The 23,978-nt window shown below is 45.4% G+C and overlaps 1 protein-coding gene and 1 pseudogene across 2 annotated transcripts in view; one reads left to right on the top strand and one right to left on the bottom strand.

Annotated features, from left to right (window-relative positions):
* The window catches only part of LOC147109778 (rap guanine nucleotide exchange factor 2-like), a 149,600-nt pseudogene extending 126,943 nt beyond the window's left edge, over positions 1-22,657 (bottom strand). The window contains exons 1-2 of the transcript XR_015080153.1: positions 22,586-22,657; positions 16,782-16,905 (exon numbers count right to left, since the gene is read on the bottom strand). The product of XR_015080153.1 is annotated as a rap guanine nucleotide exchange factor 2-like (transcript). The remainder of the gene's footprint in view (positions 1-16,781; positions 16,906-22,585) is intronic.
* Positions 1-23,978, top strand: part of LOC147109776 (large ribosomal subunit protein bL17m-like) — a 642,401-nt gene that overhangs the window by 530,101 nt on the left and 88,322 nt on the right. The gene's annotated exons all lie outside the window — the stretch shown is intronic.

Genomic DNA, 23,978 nt, shown 5'->3' with positions numbered 1-23,978 from the left:
GCAGCCCCTCCTGCGCACGCGTTCAACCTCTGAACCCCTTCGTTCAGAGGAACGGAAGTGCCAGTTTTCCGCGCATGCGCAGTGCATGCAGGAAACCAGCACTTCCATCGGGCCTACGGGTGAGTGCCCCGTGCGTACTCACCCGTGGAGACCCGAATTTCTGGGCCATTGTGTATATTTAAAACCTTAGTGCTCATCTTTAATGCAGCAATTCTCAATACAAGGTCACTTTAAATTATGATAAAAGGGAAAAATACAAACTTTAAAAATAAATAAATAAAAACTAGAAGGTTTCCCTCGGCATTGTTCACAGGTTGTCTGGGTCGTGCATTAGTCACACAGCAGATAAATGCAACACAGCAAATTTACTGAAACTTGACTCAGGACAAGATCAAATTATTACATGCCCTAAAATACTGAAAGATAAAGGGCTCATAGACATATTTGTTATAATATTTACCCAACACATCACAGAACTTCCTTAAAATGCGAATAGCTGTTTGTTCTTCAATTATCCAACCCTGTCTCCAACAGTGGTTTGCAGTAATTATAAAAGATTTTTTCTATTTTTCCCTCCTCTCAACAACAACTTGCATTTATATAGAGCCTTTAACATAAAAAAAATCCCACGCCACTTCTTGTAGCATAATCAGACAAAAATCTACAGAAGTCAAAGGAGGAGATATTAGGACAAGTGACTAAAAGCTTGGTCAAAGTGGTAGGTTTTTCAGGAGGGTCTTAAAGGAGAGAGATGGAGAAGCAGAGAGGTTTAGGGAGGGAATTCCAGAGCATACGGGCAGCAGAGTTTTGGATGAGCCCAAGTTTATGGAGGGTAGAAAATGGGAGGCTGGCTGTTCTCCCATGTACTTATCCTGCTTGCTCAGCATTATACCTTAAAAGCTATGTCACTCCACTTTAACTGAAGCGTTGTTCAACAACTTCCCCTTTAACAGGCCCGGTGGCAGTGGGAAGAGAAGGCAGCAGGACTGGGGACGGCGGAGGAGCTCTGTGACAATGAGGACCGGGAGACAGGTAATAGAAGTTAGGAAGACAGCAAATATAAAAGTTAAAAGGTAAATACATTTAAAATAAGATTTACCTACAGGAAGCAGTGCAGGAAAGGAAAAAATAAACAAAATACAATACAACATAGCTGCAGCACCATCTGGAGGAATAGAGCTGGGAGAAGCAGCAGCAGCACCCCCAGAACTTGGACAACTCAAACGCAAATACACGGATAAACATACATACCATACATTTTTAAATTAACTCCCAAGCATGAGAGAAATAGCATGACACCCAGGTGTGACAGAATGACAGAAGTAGTGTGATGTGACCAATGTTACCCCAAATTTTTTTTGGGTGCGCGGTCCCTTTAAGGGGTTGCGTGGCCCATTCAAGGGTTCGCGCATGCGTGAAATTTCACGTTTGAAAAGCCGGTCCTGGGCTGCGTGGGACCGACAGAGTGGGAATGTTGGATGTGACTTTCCTGTAAACACAGGGAGTGCCATCTAGAAAATGTAATATTATAAATTAGATGTGTAGTCAATAAATTACATTTTTGTTTTAAAAAAATGAACAGGGTATTGAAAATCAATGGCACGCTGGAAACGTGTATTTTGGAATTTATTCAGTGTGGTTTTTGGCAACCAAAATGTGCACAATTTCTGAAGTTCCTTCGAGTTTGTTTTGTTTTTCCTGGTATTTTCTATCATAGTCACCCCAAGGTGTACACACATTTTCATGCATTGCAAATTAAGTGTCAAAATAAATGAGGCAATCTATTTCCTGCATGAGAAAGTTTAATTAGATTTATGAAAATGCTGTAACAGGAAGTATAAAAACATTAATAATTCCACATCAAATTCACACCATTTTTGCTTTAAACATGACCCCTTTCAATTAACTTTTATTGGAATACAAGATTCCTCCATGAAAGTAACTATAACATGTAACTTGGAATTTGAATAGTTCACTAAAAACTATGTCCAAATTACAACTGATAATAACTCAAACCAAGTTTAATTGATCAAATGATCTCAGGAAGTTATACAACAGGGTTTTACTGGAATAATGATCACACATTACCTTGACTGTATACAATTGAAGCTGTACTCCTTTTAAACACTAAAATTCCTCAAGCAACTGGGCTAAGTGAAGAAAATTTGACAATGCCAGTTTCAGTGTTCCAGCCAGGCTCAACTACATACGTACATGGAAAGGGAGTACAGAAACTGTAGAAGTTTCATAAAATATGGCACTGAAACATGATGAATGAAACACTTTGTATGCATAATCTTTCCAATTGAGACTAGCCTGGAAGACTGACGGACTTGTACTTCAGTAATCCAACATTGTTCAATTTGTCAAGACACTGCAGACATGGATGTTAATTTTTTTTCTTTTATTCATTCTTGGGGCATGGGCGTCGGTGGCAAGGCCAGCTTTTATTGCCCATCCCTAGTTGCTCTCAAGAAAGTGGTGGTGAGCCTTCTTGAACCACTGCAGTCCATGTGGTGAAGGCACTTCCACAATGCTGTTAGATAGGGAGATCCAGGATTTTGACTCAGTAACGATGAAGGAATGGCCATATATGTCCAGGTTTGAATGGTGTGGGACTTGGAGGGGAATCTGGAGGTGATTGTGTTCCCATGCACCTGCTGCACTTGTCCTTCTAAGTGGTGAAGGTCACAGGTTTGGGAGGTGCTGTCGAAGAAGCCATGGCAAGCTGCTGCAGTGCATCTTATTGGTAGTAAACGCTGCAACCACGGCGCGTCAGTGGTGGAGGGAGTGGATGGTTGAGGTGGTGGATGGGCTGCCGATTAAGGGGACTGCTTTGCCCTGGATGGTGTTGAGCTTCTCGAGTGTTGTTGCAGTTGCACCAATTGAAGCAAGAAGAGTAATCCATCACACTCCTGAGATGCCTTGTAGGTGGTGGAGAGGCTTTGGTGAGACAGGAGGTGAGTCACGTGCAACAGAATACACAACCTCTGACCTGCTCTTGTAGCTACGGCATTTATGTGACTTATCCAGTTGAGTTTCTGGTCAATGGCAACCCCCAGGATGTTGATAGTGGAGGATTCGGCGATGATGATGCCATTAAATGTCATGGGGAAGTGGTTAACATAGAAACATAGAAGATAGGAGCAGGAGTAGGCCATTCGGCCCCTCGAGCCTGCTCTGCCATTCAATGAGATCATGGCTGATCATCCAAATCCTGTATCCTGTCCCTGCCTTCTCCCCATATCCCTTGATCCCTTTAGCCTTAAGAAATATATCCAACTCCTTCTTGAATATATTTAATGAATTGGCCTCTACTGCCTTCTGTAGTAGAGAATTCCACAGGTTCACCACTCTCTGGGTGAAGAAATTCCTCCTCATCTCTGTCCTAAATGGCTTTCCCCTTATCCTTAGACTGTGACCCCTGGTTCTGGACTCCCCGACCACCGGGAACATCCTTCCTGCATCTAGTCTGTCCAGTCCTGTCAGAATTTTATAAGTTTCAATGAGAGCCCCTCATTCTTCTAAACTCCTGCTGCATGCTTACCTTCAGCGACTGGTGCACAAGGACACCCAGGTCTCGTTGCACTTCCCCTTCTCCCAATCTATTGCCATTCAGATAATAATCTGCTTTCCTGTTTTTGCCACCAAAGTGGATAACCTCACATTTATCCACATTATACTGCATCTGCCATGCTTCTGCCCAATCACCCAACCTGTCCAAATCAAACTGGAGTTTCTCGGCATCCTCCTCACAGCACACACGCCCACCCAGCTTTGCGTCGTCTGCAAACTTGGAGATATTACATCTAGTTCCCTCGTCTAGGTCATTTATATATATTGTGAATAGCTTAGGCGCTCTCTGGCTGGAGATGGTCATTGCCTGGCAATTGTGTTATGCAAATGTTACTTGCAACTCATTAGCCCAAGCCTGGATATTGTCCAGGTCTTGCTGCATGCAGGCACAGACTGCTTCATTATCTGAGGAATTGTGAATGGAACTTAGCACTCTGCAATCATCAGTGGACAGCCCCACTTCTGACCTTATTTTGGAGGAAAGGTCATTGATGAAACAACTGAAGATGGTTGGGCCTAGGACGCTGCCCTGCGGAACCACTGCAGCGATGTCCTGGGGCTGTGAGGATTGGCCTCCACCAACCACAATCATCTTCCTTTGTATTAGCTGCGACTCCAGCCACTGGCGAGATTTCCCCCTGATCCCAATTGACTTCAGGGCTCCTTGGTGCCACACTAAGTCAAATGCTGCCTTTATCTCAAGAGCAGTCACTCTCACCTCACCTCTGGAATTCAGTTCGTTTGGACAAAAGGCTGTAATGAGGTCTGGAGCCGAGTGATTTCGGCAGAAACCAAACTGAGCGTCGGTGAGCAGGTGCTGCCTAAGAGCACCGTTGACGACTCTTTCCATCACTTTGCTGATGATTGAGAGTAGGCTGATAGGACGGTCATTGGCCAGTTTGGGATTTGTCCTGCTTTTTGTTGACAGGCAAATTTCCACACTGTCGGGTAGATGCCAGTGTTGTGGTTGTACTGGGACAGCTTGGCGAGAGACGTGGCTAGTTCTGGAGCACAGGTCTTCCGCCCAACAGTCGGGATGTTGCTGGGACCTTTGCAGTGTCCAGTGCACTCAGACATTTCTTAATATCATGTGGAGTAAATTGAATTGGCTGGAGACTGGCATCTGTGATGCTGGGGACCACAGGAGGAGGGCGAAAAGGATCATCCACTCGGCACTTCTGGGTGAATGTGGTTGCTAACAATTCAGCCTTGTCTTTTGCACTCACATGCTCGGCTTCGCCATCACTGCGGAAAGGAATATGCATGGATGTTCACTCCTCCCCCGTTAGTTGCTTAACTGTTCTTCACCATTCAAGACTGGATGTAACAGGACTACACAGCTTTGACCTGATCCATTGTGGCATGCGTACAAGGCTATAGTTAAAGATGTATGGGCTATACTAACACAAAGAGCTAGGTACCATCAAAAGACCCAAAAAGTAAAGCAACACATTCAAATATATTTAGCCTAAACTTAAAAGGAACAAGACGATCAGAGAAGATACCGTGAGCGTAATACATGTCCAATTGAGCACAGCATCTTACCGATATGACTCGCAGATAGTTGTTTCATGTTAATGAACTAAACCATCTGCAAGCATATTTACATGTGTTTCTGCAGGTTATCAGGAGTCATTCACATGACATGTTATGAGTATTTTCAGAAATTGTAACAATGTCCTCTCACTATTCAACTAATATAGAGTAGCATGGCCTCAAGATTTAATACACGTTTATCACTTTCACCTTAATAGCGAAACCACATAAAATACTATCTAATGTGTCCCTTGGTTTAATATACTTTTTGAATGTCTCTCAAAGACATCATTACAGGGTCTTTTGCTCCATGACTTATGTAGATCATCAAAATGATCAGCTTCATTAATGCTATGCACAAGTAACTTGGTGATAATGAAACACTATTTCAATTCTTGCTTCCATGACATGGTACTTGAAACAAATGAATACACACTACAGCAAAATAAATAATTCATTCATAATGTCCAAATGCCGCTGTATTTTTCTTTTAGGAACAAGAAACATAGCAACAAGAGGCAGTCATTCAACCCCATGAGCCTGTTATGCCATTCAGTTAGACCATGGCTGGTCTATACCTCAACTGCACTCACCTTTGCGCCGTATCCCTTAATATGCTTGCTTAAGAAAAGTCTATCTCAGTTTTGCATTTTTCAAATTGACCACAACGGTTTTTTTGAGGGAGAGTTCTGTATTCCATTACCCTTTGTGTGAAGGAGGGGAGAGTTCCGTATTCCATTACCCTTTGTGTGAAGGAGGGGAGAGTTCCGTATTCCATTACCCTTTGTGTGAAGGAATGCTTCCTGACAGCACCACTGAACAGCCTCACTCTAATGTTAGCGTTATGCCCACCTCTTCTAGACTCCCCCCACCACAGGAAATAGTTTATTTCCATCTACCTTATTAAATCCTTTAATCATCTTAAACAACTCAATTAGATCACCTTTTAATCTTCTATACTCAAGGGAATACAAGTCTAGTCTATGCAACCTATTCTCATAATTTAATCTTTTGATATTTTAACTGTAATATATTAAATATATCGCAAATATATTTAGCCTAAACTTAAAAGGACCAAGACGATCAGAGAAGATACCGTGAGCGTAACACATGTCCAATTGAGCACAGCATCTTACCGATACGACTCGCAGATAGTTGTTTCATGTTAATGAACTAAACCATCTGCAAGCATATTTACATGTATTTCTGCAGGTTATCAGGAGTCATTCACATGACATGTTATGAGTATTTTCAGAAATTGTAACAATGTCCTCTCACTATTCCACTAATATAGAGTAGCACATCCTCAAGATTTAATACACGTTTATCGCTTTCACCTTAATAGCGAAACCACATAAAATACTATCTAATGTGTCCCTTGGTTTAATACACTTTCTGAATGTCTCTCAAAGACATCATTACAGGGTCTTTTGCTCCATGACTCATGTAGATCAACAAATGATCAGCTTCATTAATGCTATGCACAAGTACCTTGGTGATAATGAAACACTATTTCAATTCTTGCTTACATGACACGGTACTTGAAACAAATGAATACACACTACAGCAAAATAAACATAGAAACATCGAAGATAGGAGCAGGAGTAGGCCATTCGAGCCTGCTCCGCCATTCAATGAGATCATGGCTGATCATCCAAATTCGGTACCCTGTCCCTGCCTTCTCCTCATATCCCTTGATCCCTTTAGCCTTAAGAAATATATCCAACTCTTTTTTGAATATATTTAATGAACTGGCCTCCACCGCCCTCTGTGGCAGAGAATTCCACAGGTTCACCACTCTCTGGGTGAAGAAATTCCTCCTCATTTCAGTCCTAAATGGCTTACCCCTTATCCTTAGACTATGACCCCTGGTTCTGGACTCCCCGGCCATCATAAACATCCTTCCTGCACCTAGTCTGTCCAGGCCTGACAGAATTTTATAAGTTTCGATGAGATCCCCTCTCAATCTTCTAAACTCCAGTGAGTATAAGCCCAATCGACACAATCTCTCCTCATACGTCATTCCTGCCATCCCAGGTATCAGCCTGGTGAATCTTCGCTGCACTCCTTCCATGGCAAGAACGTCCTTCCTCAGGTAAGGCGACCAAAACTGCACACAGTACTCAAGGTGCGGTCTCACCAAGGCCCTATACAACTGTAGCAAGACATCCTTGTTCCTGTACTCGAACCCTCTTGCTACGAAGGCCAACATACCATTTGCCTTCTTAACCGCCTGCTGCACCTGCATGCTTACCTTCAGCGACTGGTGCACAAGAACACCCAGGTCTCTTTGCACTTCCCCTTCTCCCAATCTATTGCCATTCAAATAATAATCTGCCTTCCTGTTTTTGCCACCAAAGTGGATAACCTCACATTTATCCACATTATAGTGCATTTGCCATGTTTCTGCCCAATCACTCAATCTGTCCAAATCGTACTGGAGTTTCACGACATCCTCCTCACAGCTTACCCTCCCACCCAGCTTTGTGTCGTCTGCAAATTTGGAGATATTACATCCAATTCCCTCGTCCAGATCATTAATATATATTGTGAACAGCTGGGGTCCTAGGACCGATCCTTGCGGTACCCCACTAGTCACTGCCTGCCACTCGGAAAACGACCCATTTATTCCAACTCTGCTTTCTGTCCGCCAACCAGTTCTCTATCCAAGTCAATACCTTGCCCTCAATCCCATGTGCCTTAATTTTGCACGCTAATCTCTTATGTGGGACCTTATCGAAAGCCTTCTGAAAGTCCAAATACACCACATCCACTGGTTCTCCCTTATCTATTTTACCAGTTACATCCTCAAAAAATTCCAGTAGATTAGTCAAGCATGATTTACCTTTTGTAAATCCATGTTGACTTTGTCCGATCCTGTCACTGCTTACCAAGTGCTCTGCTAATACACCTTTTATAATAGATTCTAGCATTTTCCCCACTACCGATGTCAGGCTTACCGGTCTGTAATTCCCCGTTTTCTCTCTACCACCTTTTTTGAATAGTGGGGTAACATTAGCTACCCTCCAATCCATGGGTACTGTTCCAGAGTCTATCGAGTTCTGGAAGATGACCAGCAATGCATCTACTATTTCCAGGGCCACTTCCTTAAGTATCCTGGGATGTAGATTATCAGGCCCTGGGGATTTATCGGCCTTTAGTCCCATCAATTTTCCTAACACCATTTCCCTACAAATACTGATTTCTTTCAGTTCCACCCTTTCATCAGGCCCTATGTTCCCCGGCATCTCTGGGAGGTTATTTGTGTCCTCCTTTGTGAAGACAGAACCAAAGTATGAATTTAGTTGGTCTGCCATTTCTTTGTTTCCCATTATAAATTCCCCTGATTCTGACTGCAAGGGACCTACGCTTGACTTCACCAATCTTTTTCTCGTCACATATCTATAAATCTATAATTTCTATAAAACATATCTTCACATATCTATAAAACAATTCATTCATAATGTCCAAATGCTGCTGTATTTTTCTTTTAGGAACAAGGAACATAGCAACAGGAGGCAGCCATTCAACCCCATGAGCCTGTTATGCCATTCAATTAGACCATGGCTGGTCTGTACCTCAAATGCACTCACCTTTGCGCCGTTTCCCTTAATATGCTTGCTTAAGAAAAGTCTCTCTCAGTTTTGCATTTTTCAAATTGACCACAACAGTTTTTTGAGGGGAGAGTTCCATATTCCATTACCCTTTGTGTGAAGGAGGGGAGAGTTCCATATTCCATTACCCTTTGTGTGAAGGAGGCGAGAGTTCCATATTCCATTACCCTTTGTGTGAAGGAGGGGAGAGTTCCGTATTCCATTACCCTTTGTGTGAAGGAGGGGAGAGTTCCGTGTTCCATTACCCTTTGTGTGAAGGAGGCGAGAGTTCCATATTCCATTACCCTTTGTGTGAAGGAGGCGAGAGTTCCATATTCCATTACCCTTTGTGTGAAGGAGGGGAGAGTTCTGTATTCCATTACCCTTTGTGTGAAGGAGGAGAGAGTTCCGTATTCCATTACCCTTTGTGTGAAGGAATGCTTCCTGACAGCACCACTGAACAGCCTCACTCTAATGTTAGCGTTATGCCCACCTCTTCTAGACTCCCCCCACCACGGGAAATAGTTTATTTCCATCTACCTTATTAAATCCTTTAATCATCTTAAACAACTCAATTAGATCACCTTTTAATCTTCTGTACTCAAGGGAATACAAGTCTAGTCTATGCAACCTATTCTCATAATTTAACCTTTTGATTTTTTAACATAGTAATTCAGTATCGCCACGTTTGGGGCGCTATAGTCGAGCGTGCGATAAATTTAGCGCCCGGCGCAAATTATCGCCACCTTCAGCGAAATTGACTTGCTTCATCCCAAGAGGTTCTTGGTGCGCTAAAGCAGGCGCAGCACGACTATCCTAAGGCGCTAAGCCGGAGAGGCGAAGCACTACCACCGAGGGCGGGCGCAGCGCAGGTGCGGCTAGTTAGCGATTGCAGGCAGACACGCTGGCGCCGGTCACCTCTTAAAGGGGGAGGGTCGATTTGGCTTGCAGCCACGCCCTGCACATTGGAGCTCTGATTCTCGGCCTGGACAGACCTGCTGCGACATTGTTACGCCTACGACCATGGAGAGGGCCAGGGAGCGAGTACAGCGGTTCAGTGAGGGGGCCCTGAAGGTTCCGGTTGGCGCAGTGGAGTGCAGGTGATCTATCCTGTTTCCGGACAGTGACAGGAGGCCGCTGCCCAACAAATATCAAAAAGCTTGGAGGGAGGTGGCACACAGAGTGACCTCCAGCAGCATGGTACCTAGGACCCCTGTGCAATGCAGGAAGAAGTTCAACGACCTCACTCGGGTTGTCAGGGTGAGTACCCTTTCCAGTATCCTCTTCATCCCTGCATGTGCACAACACTTTATGGCCAAAGGGTCCTGAAAACCCCAATGCACAGCCCTCATTCAACATCTATGGGCCTTTCATGAAACTCACATGCACATTCACCACTTTACACACTGTAAGGGCTATTCGACCATGGAAGGCAGTGCAGCCAAGATCAGGGCTTCACACTGTAAGGGCTATTCCACCATGGGAGGCAGTGCAGCCTAGATCAGGGTTTGACACTGTCAGGGCTATTCCACCATGGGAGGCAGTGCAGGCAAGATCAGGGCTTCACACTGTAAGGGCTATTCCACCATGGGAGGCAGTGCAGGCAAGATCAGGGCTTGACACTGTACTGAGAGCCCGTCCTCTCTCTTGCAGGGCAAGCTGGCGCACAATAGGAGGCAGCAGCAACGGACCGGGGGAGGCCGTCCTGAACTTAAAGACCTCAGCGATCTGGAGCAGCGAGTGGAACGGATTATGGCAGGCCGGATGATTGGCCCCGTCGCCACTGGAGATGCTGACCCTGTTGCGGACAGCAATGGTAAGGTCATCATCTTTTTGACCTCTCCCCTTCCACTTGTGCCTCACACCAGCATCCTTTGCCACTATCGAACCAATGCAGTGCATTGCAGCACTCATGCCTCCCTCGCTGCCGCCCTGTCCTCACGCTAAAGCAACTCTTGTACCTCCATGCTTTCAGATGCTGATTAGCCAGGTGAGGAGGCAGGCCCTCAAGCTGCCACTGTGAGTGATTCAGAAGGCGAGGAGAAGAGGAAGCCGGACCATCAGTGCCACCCTCAGCCGAGGCAGCCCATGGCCATAATGGGGACACGTCTTCCCTAGAGGGGAGCAGGGGGGGAAGGGTCTGAGGAGGGTGAAGCTCCGGGGCCCAGCGGGCTGCAGCAACGCGGGGGGGGGGGGGGGCGGGGTAGGGAAGCTCAGCGGCCTTCTCCCCAGAGGGAGAGTCTGGCCTCCAGTCCTGCTACAGTGAGCACAGAGGAGGTGCGGCTCCTCGCTGAAATGGGCGCCCAGGCAGCGCACAGGTACACTGAGCTCATGGCTGCAGTGGCAAGGATGCCTGACTCCATAGAGTCACTGGCAAGGAGTGTACAGGAATTCAGGTCAGCACAGGCAAGGAGTCTGCAGGACTTCGGTGCAGCACAGGCGGCTTCCACGCAAGTGCTTAGTCGTGCCATGCAGTCACTGGCTGGTCTGATGCAGACAAAGATTAGGGCCACACGAGCACTGACTGCTGCCACCCTCGCCGGATCGGGCAGGATTCGCCGGGGCCCTCGCCGCGCTGCAGCAGGCCAGCAGTCTGTGCTTCAGCAGATTGCTGCGCATGCTTCAGCGCTGCCCCGTGCGAGTGCCAGTGTGTCGTCCGACCAGGGAGTGCCTGTGCTCTGTCAGGATGGCAGCATTCCTGCTGCCAACACTGTCACTCCTCCACTGCAGCTGGCACCACCCGTAGGACAGACTGCTGCCGCCCATGCAGAGTTGGAGCAGTCAGCAGCCGGGCCCTCCAGGCACAGAGCTGGTCCAGGCCGTCCCCCAAGGGCATCTGCCGACTCACTATCTGACACTCGGCAGCCTTCCTGCAGCCACTGGGGTCCCATTGCGGAGGAGCTGCAGGGTGGGAAGGGGCCAATCTCGCAAACGAGGCAGATCACCCTCGCAGGCCAAAAAGCAGGAGGTGTGGCAAAATGGTGTGATTTTTTTTAGTGAAGGCCGAGGATCATTTTTGGTTAACTCTTTTGTTCATTGTCTCCAGGTTGTGAGAGCCAGTTATGTGTCTGACTGTTTTTTGGGGGGTTTCTCTGTATTTGTTTGTCATGCGGGAAGGGCACAGGGTTTGTTAAATAAATAATTGTCTTTATTCAGATTGTGCATGTTTGCTCTTTGAACAATTTGTTGCCTTGACCGGCTCAGGGTTTGCGGAACGGTTCCATTCTTGTTCTTTCAATGGCACAAGCCATTCCCTCAGAGGGGGCCTAGAACCGACTTGCAATAAGCCGCTGATGGATGGCCCTTGCACTTTGTGCCTCCCTCCCATCTTGGTGCTCCTCCTCCTCCTCCTCCTCCTCTGGTGGACCTCCAATGTCTGCTGGCAGTGGCTGAGTCCTGAGGATAGCCAGGTTGTGCAGCATGCACACTACAACGAAATGGGAGACTCGCTCAGGTGAGTACTGAAGGGCTCCCCCAGAATGGTCCAGACAGCGGAACCGTTGCTTTTGCATGTCGATTGTGTGCTCAATGATGTTCCTGGTCGCTTGATGGCTCTCATTGTATCGTTCTTCAGCAGGGGTGCTGGGCGCACAGAGCGGGGTCATCAGCCAGGTGCACAAAGGATAGCCTTTGTCCCCGAAAAGCCAACCTCCTAGGTGAGCCAGGGCTTCGAAAATGTCTGCCACAGAAGTCTGGCGCAGGATGAAGGCGTCGTGGCTGCTGCCTGGAAAGCGGGCATTGACAGCAAGTATCAGCTGTCTGTGGTCACACACCAACTGCACATTCAACGAATGGAACCCCTTCCGGTTGCGGTAATCCTCGGCATTCTCTAGAGGCGCCCGCAAAGTCATATGCGTGCAGTCAATGGCGCCCTGGACCATGGGGAAGCCGCTATTCTTGCAAATCCCATTGCGCGCTCTTGCTGCTTGTCCAGGGTGATGGGGAAGGAAATGTACTGACGTCTCCTTTTGAAGAGGGCATTCGTGACTTGGCGGATGCAGCAATGCACCGCGAACTGGGAGACATTGGCAATGTCCCCAGTAGCGGATTGGAAGGAGCCGGTGGCATAGAAGTTGAGAGCCACTGTCACCTTCACTGCCACCGACAGAGACGTCCTGCTCCTCAGCTGAGGCTGCAGATCTGTCTGAAGCAGGTGACGGAGTTCAGTGACCATCTCCCTTCTGAATCGAAGCCTCCGAATACACTGCTCCTCAGACATGTTGAGGTATGAGAACTGCTGGCGGTATACTCTGGGAGGGTAAGGCCTCCTGTGCCGGCGCCTGTTGGCCCTCCTCCATCTGGCCATGATTGGCACTCTCTCTCGGCGTCTCTGAGCCCTCTCAATGCAATGGAGAAACCCAACGTTTCCACCCATTGCAGCCCCCATAATATGTGGCCACTCAAGGCTATGGCACTGAAAAATCAATCCAACTGCAAAGTTCTGGACTGAAGCCAGAAGTACCTGTGCGAGTGCTGAGTCAATGCAGAAAGCTCTCTCCCTTTGTCTCTCTGCAAATCTCTCTCTCTGTCACACAGAAGGAGTGGTCCAAAAATGGCTACCACTAAGAAGCCAGGAAGAGCCCCCTTTAAATAGCACCCCCCCAGCCCCACAGCGACTGGGAACCGTTCCAGTCAACCAGTCGCTGGGAGCGCCAGGCGGAAAGAAGGGGCCGCCACTGAAGTTCCGGTTCGGGGCGCACCAAGGGCATTGCACCATGAAATGACGTCAGGATCTGCGCGCGCAGCTGAGCGGGCGTTGTGGTTTTGCGCCGCCGCTAAATGTCCGCTCAATTTCGCGAGAGGCGCAGGTCGCACCGCGCCCAGGCGCTAGCCGCTTCACGCCCCACTTATCGCCCTCTTAAGGCGCTAGCGGCTGGCGCTAACAACTGAATTTCTCTCCCATAAAGTTTAATCCAAGTTCCAATTAATTTGCCAATATTTCAAGCTGCTGCTGTTCACATATTTTGATATGCTGATGGAGGATTTATCCACAAGCAGTGTTAAGGATAGTTCATTTCCAAATCTCCAAGTCATGAAATTCAAATAGGACAAGTAAGAAATATAATTACCAATAGAGCCAAGTTGCCAAGGTCATCGGCCGCAGATTGGGCACTCATCCAGCAGAATTAAAAAGAAAATTAATTGCTGGAAATGAGAGATAAAGACAGAAAATGCTGGAAGTGTGTAGCAGGTAAATTCATGTCTGAAGGAGAAAGACTGGTTAATGTTTGAGGAGGACCCTGTATCAATAAATCTTTCAGATGCTGACAGGCCTGCTGTGAATTTCTAGCAGTTTGTTTCCACCTTGACACATTAGTCTGATAATAATTTCTGTTCACACTGAATTACCTTTCTGGTGCTCTCTTTCTTAGTCTTCTTGGTATCTTCATTCTTAAAGGGAGGCTTAAAGATTCTGACCTCTTTAAAAAAAAAAAAAAGTAATGTCAGTGATTTGGATAATCTCAGAATTTAGTTTATTTAAGTTAACAGCATGATGATTCTAAAAAAATATCGAGTGTATTCCAGCCCAAAGAAGAATCAACACATTATGCAGATAAAAATTAGAAAAAGAAAACTTGCATTAAGTATATATTTCAGCCAGGAAAAATATAAGTCAATTTACTTATCTTTCCAGTTAGGCAAAACCTAAAAGTAACTGCCTCCTGACAACAAATTTGTACAAGCTCCTGGCCAAACTGGTTGCAATCAGTTTAAAAAAAAATAAACACTTAATATTTTAATGAAGAAAACGCATTCAATTTACGTGGTGGGTTTTTCACAAGAGGTTTAGGCGTCCAATCCTCATCCGAGTCACTCGATTCATACACACGAGGTTGGCACCCCCTGTTATGTCTTGACATGAATGCTGGCTTTGGTACATTCAATCCTGTGAAAATTAAAATATTCCAATCATCTACAGTTGATAATTGCCTGTATTTAACTTACTGATGTAAGGCATCGGTTGAATCTAACCACTTTAGAATAATATCAGGTAAGAGCAGTACAGAGGCTTTCCTTTCATTGATGGCATCTGGATTTAAATCCAACTCGGACTGATCAGATGAAAAGGAGCTTTTATGTTATGCTGGGGTGCTGGGAGCACAGCACTCAGACCCTGGACCTCGAAGACTCGTCTTTTCACAGTTCTTCTTTAGTAGTATGTCACTGATCCCTGTTGCACCCATTGGAGAGTCCGAAGGAAGGAGCTTTACATTTGTGACAGCTGATGGTCACTCACAGGACCAAGGGAAAGGCAGGGCAGTGATGGCATCTGAGATGCAGAGTTCACCTCACTTATTCCAATATTTATTGATTTTATTCATGGTTTAGTATTTAATGATAATAATGTAATGGTTTAGCACAAAGAATGGGAGAAAAGCCACACTGGATGGAGACCAGGCAAGTTTTTTTTAAAGGGAACAAAAATGCAATCCTTATTTTCCTTCCAGTTTCACTCATTTCTACATAAAGTAAAACAGTACACTTCTTTCCACTGCTACTGGTTTCACACAATAACTCTGCTTTTGCTACCTCCAGTGAGAGTGTCACTGTGCGATACTGTAAATGCATTGAACATCAATGTGCTTCTGATGCCACTACATATAGCAACCCTTTTTTAATTGATTCACGGGATGTGGGCGTCGCTGGCAAGGCCCGCATGTTTTGCCCATCCCTAATGGCCCTTCAGAAGGTGGTGGTGAGCCGTCATTTCAGAGGGCAGTTCAGAGTCAACCACATTGTTGTAGGTCTGCAGTCACATATAGGCCAGACCAGGTAAGGATGGCAGATTTCCTTCCCTAAAGGACATTAGGGAACCAGATGGGTTTTTATGACAATCCGGTAGTTTCATGGTCACCATTACTGACACTAGCTTTTTATTCCAGATTTATTTAATTAATTGAATTTAAATTCTCCAGCTGCCATCGTGTGATTTGAATTCATGTCGCTGGATCATTAGTCCAGGCCTCTGGATTACTAGTCCAGTAACAGAACCACTATGCAACCGTAACCTTAACCAGGGCAATCCCTCCCTATATGAATGGGAGCATTGAGTTGTGGGCACATTCTCCATTCAGGGCAATTTCCACACAAATATGTTGCCAGGCTGTGTCTAGCAACTAGTTCTAAAGTTTAAACTCATGCTAATAAGGGGTAACTGGGGGCCACTGAATATGGCTTTGTGCTATCTATGAACACCATCATCTCATTGAGATAAGTCATTGCTTTTGATTGCAGTGTAAAATCTCCAATATCTATTGGAAATCAGTTAATGGAGATTGTGTTGCAGGGTTGGTTTGGAAACTCTTCTCTCAGGGAAGGGAAAATGAAAGGAAAAAGTGTACGTATTCTATCGCCTGGTTCAAAACAGCAACGACTGGTGCATAGAATGGCACTCAATCGCCATTTTAGCAACATTCAGTGCTTGCCTGGGAGAATTAGTAGGATTCGAATGAATCCCAGAAGCTGAATACTATCAGGCTCTCCAAATAGCTTATTTGGTAAAATGTACTGTCTAAGAATGGAACAGGGTCAGAAAGACCCAGGTTTGATGCCTGACCTGTGCAGTTAGCTCATCTCAGCCACAGTGACAACAGAAATGTTAAAAGTGGCCTCACTTCGGGTTAGGAAGGGGTAAAAATATCAGTCAGGAGTTTCACTCTTGGTCACTATCCAGTTTTTCTGCTGAAAAATACATGTGTGCTGGTCAGATGAAGGCAGATTCAGGATCAGCTTTGCTGTCCACCAACTCTCAGACAGGATTTTTTGCTTCAGCACTCCTGACCCTCATAAGGAGCATATATTGGGAAATTCTGAACATCAGCCAGTAACTTTACAGCCATTAAATTAATATTCAGAGTATCACAGGCCGAGGATACTGGATTTCCTGATATGTGTTCCTAATGTGTGCAAGCAATGGTGAAATGGAAAATCCCAGGCACAATGTCTGACCTCACATGAGGAGAATATCTACTTGGGTGCAATATTGGAAGGAACGTATGCCAGTACGTATCAAAGTGTTCAGGAGAGGAAGGGAGAAATGTAGAAAGGAATTTTAAAAATGGATTCTGTACAAACCTATTGCAAGCATGGCTTCATAGTTCCGCTTCACATTCTTATAACGGATCTTTTCCCATTCACTCAGCTCTGCCCATTCATCTTTGGAAAAATGAACGGCAATGTCTTTAAACTTGTCTATAATCTGAAAAAATAAAATGAATGTGATTCCTGTTACATCTAGGCATCAAAATCTGTAATCTCCACAAACTAAAGTTCTACAAATGTGGGATTAGCTGCCCAGTCAGATCTGCCATTCTTTACAAGACTATCCTGCCATCACTAGAGTGGGCTGGCACTAATCGCTGGTATAAAATCACATAAAGGGCAGCCTCCCTACAAAACACGTCAATGTCATGATGGTGTGGTTGTTGTCCATATGATCTTTGTACTATGGTACACTAAAAATAAAGCTGGGCAAGCCCAACTATCAGTTCATTTCACCCAAAAAGCCTGCCTGGTAGAGAAGGATATGATACACTTCTTTCATGCCAGACTCTGAGGGAACAGAGTAGTAGCCAGCTCATATGCCAGGATGAATCTTCAGTAGTCATCTTCGAAAGGGAAGCATCTGTCACCAGCTATATTTGAGAAGGAAGTGGCTACAGCAGAAACCTTTAGAGAAGGTTTTGATGCACCAATCATCTTCAATTCCAGAGCAGAGGCCCAGCCCACCTCTACCAGCTGACCCAATGGACACGGATGAAGAGACCATTGACAACACAAGTTCTGAAGAGGTATCACAACAAAATTGTATTTATATAGCTCATTTAATGTAGTTAAACATCCCAAGGTGCTTCACAGGAGCATTTTTAATCAAAATTTGACACCGAGACACAAACAGATATGAGGGCAGAGCTTGGTCAAAGAGGTAGGTTTTAAGGAGCTTCTTAAATGTGGAAAGAGCGGTAGAGAAACAGAGGGGTTTAGGGAGGGAAATCCAGAGCTTAAAGCTTTGGTAGCTGAATGCACAGCCGCCAACGGTGGAGCAATTAAAATTGGGGATGGCCAGAATTAGAGGAGTGTAGATATTTCGGATTTTGTGGGGCTTGTCGAAGTCTCGACTCCGAGTAAGACTCTGAAACAAACTGTACCGTCAGATAAGCAAAAGCTTTATTTTACTTGCATACAAGTGTATACAAGGAGAGAGCTGCCTGGACAAAGGCTAGGCCAACATCTCTAAAGGACATCAGCGAATGCAGCATATTTATACACTCAAACAAGCAAGCGTTCCATCGATCACATGTAATGGTATTGTATCATCTTAAACACATTAAGAGTTTAAACAAGGACAATCAAAAGGTCAGCAGGACAGAAATGTCTTCAGACAAAGTTAGTTAATTATATTCTGTCAGGAGGTTTTGTCTGAATCTTGTTACCAAAAAAATGATTTGCTCACTCATGTCTGATTATCATATTTATACAGTGAAGAACACAAGTTCAATATGATCATGTATAAAAGTTAGCTAGTCAACTCTGTACAAAGCTATTTCAGGATTCATGCAGATAAAGAGAAACGAGATTGACCTTTAACAGAATTGTTTTCATTCTTTGGCCAGATGTCATTAGCAGTGCGGTTACCCAATAGTTCTGCAATGTATTGTTCTGGCAGGTTGTGATTAACTTAATTGCAATAGGTCAGAAGATTACGTTAGTTGCTGCTGACTCAGTTTTAGTCCACAGGCAATAGTACAAAAATACATTAGATGTCAAGTATCCCATCATGCACTAGTAAGGGCAAAATCATATTTCCACATTGCTGGAGGAGATTACAGAGATAGGGAGGGGTAAGGCCATGTAGGGATTTGAAAATAAGCATGAGAATTTTTGGCGTTGCTTAACGGGGAGCCAATGTAGGTCAGAAAACACAGGGGTGATGGGTCACTGGGACTTGGTGCAAGTTGGGACACAGGCAGCAGAGGTTTGGATGACCTCAAGTTTGAGGAGAGTAGAAAGTGCAAGGCTGGCCAGGCGTACGTTGAATAATCAAGTCTAGAGGTAACAAAGGCATGGATGAGGGTTTCAGCAGCAGATGAACTGAGGCAGGGGCCGAGTCGGGCGATCTTCCAGAGGTGGAAATAGGCGGTCTTGGTGATGGTGCAGATATGTGGTCAGATGCTCATCTCGGGATCAAATATGAAACCAAGATTGCGAACAGTCTGATTCAGCCTCAGACAATTGCCAGGGAGAGGGATGGAGTTTGTTTCGTGGACTGAAGATAATGGCTTCGGTCCTCCCCATATTTAGTGAGAGGAAGGTACTGCTCATCCAGTACTGGATATTGGACGAGCGGACTGACAATTTAAAGGCTGTGGAGGGGTCGAAAGAGGTGGTGGTGAGGTAGAGCTGGGTGTCGTTAGTGTACATTTGGAAACTGACGCTGTGTTTTCAGATGATGTTGCCTTGGGGCAGCTTGAAGATGAGAAATAGAAGGGGGCCAAGGATAGATCCTTGGGCGGCCACCAGAGGTAATGGCGTGGCAGCGGGAAGAAAAGCCATTGCAGGTGATTCTCTGGCTATGATTAGATAGATAAGAATGGATCTAGGCGAGTGCAGACCCACCCAGCTGGACGACGGTGGAGAGGCGCTGGAGGAGGATGCTATGGTCAACCGTGTCAAAGGCTGGAGACAGGTCGGGAAGGACAAGGTGTGATAGTTTACTTTTGTCATAGTCAATCACTTAGAATGACAAACAGAACATCTTCAGTCCAAGAACATAAAGGAAGCTCTGGTGTAATCTGAGTCTCTTCACGCAAAAGGTACATCAGTATCTAAGTAACTGTGTAGTTATGGAGACAAGAACTTTCCTGGGGCTGTCTGATACAAGGCAGCTACAAACATTAGGGCTCTGTATTAGTTCGACAATGTCTCAATTAATAGAGAATCTGAAATTCCAGGAACTTGTTCACCTGTTGATAAGGTGCTAGTAAAAGCTTTATAAAGGACTATACAAGACAGACAGGCATTTCACACAAGCATAGCTAAATAAAGGTCAAAAAACACCATTGTGTGCTGGTATCTAGGCCACCAGTATTGTCATAGCGAATGCTGCCTCAGAGATGTTTGAAATTAGTTCAGAGTAGGAACCAGGTTAACAATGCTTGCTGCACACACATAAATAAAGGTGTTGATAGAGTAACTCCCACACCCACCAAAATCAGCTCCCGTCATTCAGAATGTACCATGAGTGCACTCAATCCCCCGCAGACTCTAGATCATGAAAGCACAGATGGCCCTCAGGAGTTGTAAAGAGCAGACTGACAAAAGGTGCCCATGAAATGGCAATACAAGACACAGAAAGGAAGTAAACTTGTGAGGATCTTGCACTTCACCAACAGTGCAGAGTTCACCAGTCAGTAGAAGAAACCACTCAGTAGGACCTGAGAGTTGAACGAGATGTGTTCCCAAGTCACAAGCTTCTGCTGGGATCCAATGGCTCAACATTGGTCAGTTTGACAATGTGGAGCTCTCTGGGGGCAATCAAAGGCCCAGCCTTGAATATCTATGGCACCGGGGAGAATCATTTAGTCAAGATTTGCAGATATGACCTCCTCAGGATGAGACCAAAAGAGTGATTGTTTATTTAAGGGCACTGTGTTGATGGAAGATCTGCTGGGGTCAAAGTCTTTGTACAATTCTATCATTCTTTGAGCTTGGTTCTTGAAAACATAATTAACAACAAATCCACTGGCGTCTTTTTTGTCCAGTGAAGACAATGGCCCAGAAATTCGGGTCGGGGGCTTCCCGCGGGTGCAAGCCCCCAACCTGCACTTAGCTAGCGCGCTGCCCGTTGAGCTGTGGGCCCGCGTGGGATTCCGATCCTAGGCCTCCTCCAACTGCCAGCGCGCAGTGCTTGCGTATCCCAGGGGCGAAGTTAGTTCAATGCGTCCCCTGGGATCACGTGGGCCATGGAGTGCCAATGGTAGCAGGGAATGCTTCATTCATAAGTTTGACAGGAAGAGCTGTCAAACCTATAAATACTATAAGCCTCAAAACATCACTAAAAGCTCAAATAATTTTTTTTTTTTTTTTTAAATCACATTTTTAAAATAAACTATAAATTACATGAAATAACTATTTTAAACAATAATTTAAATTTTTGAAAAAATTAATTACATTTTCTAACGGGGCTAAAAATAAACTTACCTTTCTTTAAAGTATTTAAAAATAATAAACCTGTACAAAAAATGTTTTCATTTTAATTAATTCACCACTTGCCTTGTTAAAAGCAGGCCTTGCGCCTGCTTTTTAAAAGTGTAACTGCTGGAGACTTACCCTCCCAGAGAAACCTGCAAAAAAAACGTAAGTTCGATGCGTACGCGCTGCCTCTCCAGCACACGCGTTCCACCTGTCAACCCCTTCTTTCAGGGGAATGGAAGTGCTGGTTTCCCGCGCGTTCGCAGTGCATGCACGAAACTGGCACTGTCGTTGGGTCTAAGCGTGAATACCCCGTGCGTACTCACGCATTGGGAACCGAATTTCTGGGCCAGTGACATTTGCTCCAAGGGCACAGTCAATCTTTATTACGAGCAGAGTAATTATTATGGCATCATGATGTTGAAATGTCTTGAAGGGAAGTTGCCTCACAAGACCTTCTACAACTAATTGTGGTGTTAACATGCGCCAGAGAATGCCTGGAGAGGCAAAACAAAATGGCTAAAAATGCTTCCACTCACCACCACTTTTTAAAATTATTCTTCCTCTTTCTTTATGCGCACATGCGCATTCCACAGCCAATTGTAACCAAATAACCTACAGCAGGATTTTGGTACCTCTGTTTTTAAGCGAGTTCAAGGACACCCATAGTGAATGCCTCAGATTCCTCTCAGCTCAGTGCAACATTATTCACACTCACCTGAACGTCATGGTCGAGATCAGTCTCGTAACTTCAAGGAATACAGGAACAGGAATAGTCCACTGAGCATGTTGTTAAGTATGTTAGATCCAACCCTTTAACCTCATTCATGTTTCGCCACTATCACCATTCACTTAATATCCTGACAACCCAAGAATCTATCACCTTTTAAATACCTGAATTAAATCTGCATCAATGGCCTCCTGTGGTAGTGCGTTTCACATTCGCCTAACATTTTGCTTTAAGAATGTTTTCCTGGATTAACTTTTCAATAGCTTAGTTTTAGTTTTAAATTTATGTCCCTTTCTTACAGATTTCACAATCAGCAAAATTACTTTTGGAAATCATCTATCCTGTCAATTCCCTTTTTAATTATTACACAGGATGTGGTCAATGCTAACTTGACCATCTTTAATGTCCATCCCTAGTTGCCTTGAGGAGCTGGTGGTGGACCTTCTTTTGAAACACCTCGATCAGATCACTCCTCGTGTTTCGGAAGATTTGCTCAGTCCCTGATCAGACCCAAGGTACTAAATGGAACAGGAAAGACAAATCCACAGCAGTACTTTCAGTTAAATTTAACTACAAGACTAGTATAAACCTGGTAAAAGAGAAGTTCAGAACGACGGTCACAGCAGGAATTATCAGTACCTGAAATGGTCGCCTGGGGAGGGTAGTAGAGGCAAAAAACAAAAATAAATTAATTTAAGCAGTTAGATATTGTGATAAGGGAATCTTAAGTTTCTACTGGAAGGATAAGTTCGATGGGCCAAATGGTCTCACTGCTCAATACTAATGTTAGTGATCCAATCTAAACACTGGGGAACTCAGCCACTCCCTACTGACAGTATTAATGTGATTGGTAACTTTTGGGACTGAGCAACTGAATCTTCCCCATCTCAAGTTGCAAACAAAACATTTCTCCAGCATTTTCTTTCTGGTTTCCATTTGAAATCTGCCCTCATCTCACCTCCGATTTGCTCTTCTCAGACATGGCCTTGCCCTCTTCAGTATCTTCCCTGTCACTCTGAGTTTTGCCCATCCCTTCCTGAGGTTGGCCACCTTATTTACTCAACTTTTCCCTCCAATTTTTGTGCCCTTCTCGATCCCTCAGTCTTTTCAATGGTTTTGCCCCCGGGAAGATTATTTCTTCCTTTTTCTGTCACCTCACGGGGCTAAAATGAAGCTCAATGTGAGTGAAAGACTTTCCTGTCAGCAGCAGTGTTTAGTTTATGTGGCACTAATATCTGAAGCGGTCTTTTCTTCTGACTTTCCCTCAGACTAACACGACCTGAGTCTCTTTCTGACTAAAAGTAACCCTGCCAGCTCCTGTTTTTTCCTCAGAATATTTTTGTTCCTTTTCTTGAGAAATAATGTTTGACCGGATTATTTTTTGTTCAGCTGCAATCCCTCAGCATTTGCCCTAAAACGTGTGAAGTGAGTGAGAATGTGCTTTGCCTGCCCGCCCAGCCACACACACTCACACTCACACTCACTCACTCTTCCTCTTCCTCTTCCTCCCCCATCCTGCAGCCTCCCGCTTTCTGCCCGTTGCCAGGCGACACCGCCTCTATTTATAGCCCCGCCTCCCCCGGGGCGGGGCCAACAGAAGGGCGACATGTGAGCAGCGCTGCGGCCAACCAGAGCGCTGCGACTGAGGGTTGAGCAGGGCGCGAGTGCCGGCGTGACGAGACAGCCCGCCTCACACGTCCAGGGAGGCCGAGCGCGCGCCTTTGAACCAAGGCCCAAAGACAAAGGGCGGGAATAAGACCCCGCGGGGCCTCGTGTTTGCGTCGCAGCGCCAGGCCCGGCCCCGCCCCCGGGTGAGCGGGGCGACTGTCCACCACCTTGCTGAAGGATTTCTCCCCAGCTACAAACCCGGGTTACTCCGGCAACCCGCCGCCATCTTGGTGAAGGAATGTGGGACGTCCCCGCGCTGCCATCTTGGTTCAAAGGGGAGGAGAAGGAGGAGGACTGGGCGGGGAAAGCACATTCTCACTCACTTCACATGTTTTAGGGCAAATGCTGAGGGATTGCAGCTGAACAAAAAATAATCCGGTCAAACATTATTTCTGACCAGCAAAGGAAGAAAAAATATCCTGAAGAAAACCCAGGTGCTGGCAGGGTTACTTTTAGTGAGAAAGAGACTCAGGTCGTGTTAGTCTGAGGGAAAGTCAGAAGAAAAGACCGCTTCAGATATTAGTGCCACATAAACTAAACAGTGCTGCTGACAGGAAAGTCTTTCACTCACATTGGGCTTCATTTTAGCCCCGTGAGGTGACAGAAAAAAGTAGACCCAGGGGCAAAACCATTGAAAAGACTTGAGGGATCGAGAAGGGCACAAAAATTGGAGGGAAAAGTTG

This window comes from Somniosus microcephalus, chromosome 12 (genome assembly GCF_052327205.1).
Source record: "Somniosus microcephalus isolate GS21.2 chromosome 12, FLI_Smic_1.0, whole genome shotgun sequence".
Taxonomy (NCBI): Eukaryota; Metazoa; Chordata; class Chondrichthyes; order Squaliformes; family Somniosidae; genus Somniosus; species Somniosus microcephalus.
This window is presented reverse-complemented; position numbering and strand designations above follow the sequence as displayed.